General features: G+C 37.8%; 1 long non-coding RNA gene across 1 annotated transcript; it reads right to left on the bottom strand.

Moving 5' to 3' along the window:
• Nucleotides 1-2,039: 2,039 nt before the first annotated feature.
• LOC111564196 (uncharacterized) lies at nt 2,040-4,307 on the bottom strand. The gene is made up of 3 exons (XR_002745760.2): nt 4,092-4,307; nt 2,790-2,860; nt 2,040-2,135 (listed from the first exon to the last, which is right to left on the bottom strand). It is a non-coding gene; the product is annotated as an uncharacterized LOC111564196 (long non-coding RNA).
• Nucleotides 4,308-4,690: the final 383 nt, after the last annotated feature.

The following is a 4,690-nucleotide window of genomic DNA, read 5'->3' as shown; positions in this document are numbered from 1 at the left end:
GATAGATAGATAGATAGATAGATAGATAGATAGATAGATAGATAGATAGATAGATAGATAGATAGATAGATAGATAGATAGATAGATAGATAGATAGATAGATAGATAGATAGATAGATAGATAGATAGATAGATAGATAGATAGATAGATAGATAGATAGATAGATAGATAGATAGATAGATAGATAGATATTTGATGTATTACTATATTCTCCTTGTGCAGGCACCTGGTTTCTTTAGAGCAATGCAGGACAAAGTATTAAGATCCTTTAAGTGGGAAAAAAAAAAAGTACTGCATTGACTGATATAATGTTATATATGGCATCATTTGATTATTAATACTAAACAGCATATTGTTGTTGTAGCTGCAGGAGGTTTGAAATACAATTTTATAAGCAGGGATACCAGAAAACTCTAAAGAGTCCTCAGATGATTAATGGGGGAAAAAAAGTAAGAATTTGGAAGTTTTGGTGAAGTATTGGATCAATTATGGAACTGAAACCACATGAGAGGCAAAAATAACTATTTGATGGAGCTCAGAGACATTTCAAATGTGACCTCGACAACACAGTGACTTAGACAGATGCCAGAAATTACAGTTTTAGAAGCACTGGTTTAATTTTTAACAATGTGTTGTATTTTAAAAGCTTGTCATATTATTCATTGTGTAAAATCTCAAAAGTCAATAAAGGTTCCAGATGGAAGTGGTGGGGTGGAAGGTACAATATGTCCCTCTGAAATGTGGTGGAATGTAAAGTAGCATGACATTTGTTTTTTTTTTTTAAAGTTGTACAAGGTCATACCTCAGAGTTGTACTTAAGTACAGCACTAAAGGGTAAATGTGCTAAATTCCTGCTGGTTAACAAGCAGATAGATAAACAATTGTAAAATTGTTCATTAGAGAACCCTGGTATGGTTAACCTAAACTCATTTGATTTGTCCCAGTCTTCTATAATTTTTCCTACTACAAACTTAAATATTTCCCTGTCAGAATCACCTGGATATTTAACTGTTCAATTATATAATTTGTAGATTATTATGGTAAAATTCTGGTTTCATAAGAAAAATCTAATTCCTGCACACCTGCACTACACTCTCCCGATTAATTTATGAAAGATTTTTTTTTTTAAAATCTAAAATAAACAGAAACAGGTCCAAGGGACATGTCTTAACCTTTTACCTCCATTTATGTGTTCAGTTTTGTCTCATTTTCCTTGTCTGGTGGCCAACAAACGGTGATCTGGTCTTACATATTCCCAGTGCAGCTACAATTGATTTGAACCAGAAAAAGACCGACAATCCAAAACCCAAACACTATTGTCCCTTGGAATCAAAGCACAACGCTTCTTCTGAGTAACTATTTTGAGTGCCAAATAAGAATCACTTAGGGAGAGTGTAAGAAAATCACTCACTGCAGCAGACATCTCAGGAAAATGGGTTTACCAAAAAATAGAAAATACAGCATCAAGTCAGTCACTGGAGTGTCGGAACTTCACAGATTTATGGTGTGTAACAAAGTAATAGGATTTACAAGAAGAATTTTTAGAAGCGGGAAAATGAAAGTTTCAGAAGATATTAAACCTCAAGTGATTCTTGTTCCAACTCAGGTCGCACTTTTAGGAATTTTCTCTCCTTAATGAAATTTTATATGCAAATTCAATGCATGCTCATGTCCTATTTTGAATGATGACCTCTGGCTTATAAAACACTGCAGCTAGGCATGTTTCCATAAGTGTAGCGCTCAAAAATAGACATGAGTTCTAATCATAGCTGGGATTATTATGAATCACAGGGTGTGTGAGAGGGAAAGAGTCCAGGGACAGCAGAAAGAAGCTTTGATCAACCCAAGGCAACATGGAAGGAGAATTCACGGATTATACTGTGATGTGCAGAGACAGTAGAAAACAAAAACACTGACAGACTAAACACTTCTGGTGGCCTTGTTCATGTCAGAGAAATGATAGCTTCATGTCTTTCTTTCTGTCGGTCTCTAATATTGTACACATCCACCTTCTACATAAACTGTAAGTTCAACTTACAATAAAAGTGCCGTCATGGAAAACCTCAGGAGACCCGTGTTGGACTTTGAAGATTGCGTTGACAGGATGGGACACAAATAGCCCAGCTATACGTCCCTACATGACAGGACAGATGGATGTGAGAAGATTACTTGGAGGCAACAAAACTGCCGCTGGGAGCACAGTAAGCCAGTATGAATGACAACCAGATATATTACAATACAGCAGTTAGTCTCTCAGGCAGCTACTGTAAGCATACAGGGGAAAAATATAATGTTTTCAAGTGTGTCGGCCTGGAAGTACACTGAAGCAATGATTAGGGAACCATTACTTTGCTGAAATCCAAGCTGTTATTGAGTTTTAGGTTTGTTTGGGTAAAACTCTCAATTAAGCCCTTTATTAGACTTAGTTGTGTCCCCAGAGTCTTTCCCAACTGACAGAAATATGAAAGCCCTTTTTCAGCAAGATCTTATTAGGCTTGTCTGTGCTCAAGCTGTTTGATTTAAAAAAAAAAAAAAAATTTAAAAAAAAAAAAAAAAAAAAAAAAACAGCAGATGGTGTGAAGCATCCTCATTCTGATTGGATCCTGCAAAATTGTAACATTTATGAAAACCCAAAAGGAGACTGTTTGTATATGTTCACTTATTTTAAAAAGAGCACCATCAACTGTAACAGAACAAGCAAATGAATTGTGCCAACATTGTCCATGTCAACATCAGTTTTCCAGTGATTTCTTTGGAGTCACACAATGGTTTAATTGCCCCTACTTACTGTTCTGCTCTGTTCGGTCAACACTGTGGTTCGCTGCAGCTGTTTCCTCCTCAGCATGCAGCGCCTTGTACCTATTAAATGAAATCATCCTAATTATAAAAGCAACACTACTGGTCATTTGTTCAAGTGACTTTACCTCATCTCAGTATGTGCATCTTTTCCTAGTCTCACATAGCCAGATCATTGTGCAGCACAGTATGGTCTGGTCAAGTGTCATTGTACAGGTGAAAAAGAGCTTCTTTAAACCAATCACAATCCCATCGGGCAGAGGTAAGCATAGACATGCAGCAACGATGTTCCCTTGAACTAGGGACATGGGAATTGATTTGGTGATATATTTGCATGCAGGAAGGTGAGGAGAGTCGTTAAAATGGCTAATTCACTCCAAGACACTGGCAGGACCATCTTACTGCACGATCAGACCCTTTGCAAAATTTGTAATGTTCAGTGTGGTACCTTGCTAGCCCCATGACTGTTGTTGTTTGCTGTAGTGGCAGAGATTTTGAAAATGATAATGTGTAGATAGCAAAATAGCAGAAGGAGAAGAGAAAATTCTGTAAAATGCATGGCTAATGGCAGACTCCAATGATGGCTTTCCTCTCCAGGAAAAAACAAAACATGTTTGTTACTTTGTTTAAATTACATAAAATGAATAATTGTATACATTGTTTTTGTTTGTTTGTTTTAGCATTAAACACAAACCAGCATGACCTTGTTGTACTTTGGCAAAGTCTTACTGACAGGTGTTCTGACTGATAGGTAATAATACAAAAATTCGAACATTAATACTGAAAACCAGACTTTGTATTTTGGGTCTTAGCAAAGGTTGTAAATATATCGCTCCCACAGTGATTAGGCCCACTACTTTAAAAAGCTACATTTCTTTTCTCCAAGACTTTTATACGACTATTAATGCCACTCTAGCACAATAAGCTACAGTACAGCAGTAGATAATTTAGCACAAAGCTTGCTCTGTCCAAATCAAAAGCTAGCTAATCATCACATTGTATTTCAAGTAAATAATTTAATTCATAGAAAAACAGAAATGTAAAGAATGAAGTCTGTTAAAGAAGGGGGTTGGAGAACCCAGGTGCAGGCATAGATATGACAGACTGGTGGCAACAGAAACAGGTCTTTATTTAAACAAAACTAACTAAACCAATACAGAAAGGGGAAAACAAACCAAGAGGAAAAACTAAACCCAATCCAAGACTAGAATCAACGACAAACAAAAAACCAACAGCTCAACTACAAAAAACAAACAGGGATAAACTAAACCAGACAACAAAACAATGTACTTACAAAACCAGGGGAAAGAGAACTAAGGGGGCAAAGCAGGCAGGCTCAGGGAATCCAGAAGTTAGTGGGGGGAAGAAAACTGGCAGACAGAAGGCTGGGGAATATCCATGAACAGATCGGAGCAAAACAGAGTCCAAGAGGGGGAAATCCAGGATGGGGGGGAAGCAGACGAGGGCTTCACAGGGCTTGGTGTGGAGAACTAAATACAAGGGGGAAACAGTCTGTGATGGAATGTGAGTTGATGATCCAGCGGGGAGTGAATGAAAGCACAGAGCTTAAATAGGTGGAGGTGAGGTGGAGAACAGGTGAATGGAGTGAACTGATTACTGCAGCTGATGTGCATTACAGCAATCAGCTGATGGCAGAATGCAGGCAGGAGAAACAGGGAGAGAGAGACAGACATGAGGGAGAGGTGACAGACAGACAGAGTGAACAAAAGAGAGACAGGACAAAACAGAAACAGATCAGAACCCAAGGGAGAAAGGAGGAAAAATGGGGAAGAAGGGGAAAGAAGGGCAGAAGCTGGAGCAGGATCAGGATCATAACAAAGTCACAGTGAAGCTGAAGTTGATCTTGATCCCTGCACAAAAACTTACAAAACA

This window comes from Amphiprion ocellaris, chromosome 4 (genome assembly GCF_022539595.1).
Source record: "Amphiprion ocellaris isolate individual 3 ecotype Okinawa chromosome 4, ASM2253959v1, whole genome shotgun sequence".
Lineage (NCBI taxonomy): Eukaryota > Metazoa > Chordata > Actinopteri > Pomacentridae > Amphiprion > Amphiprion ocellaris.
This window is presented reverse-complemented; position numbering and strand designations above follow the sequence as displayed.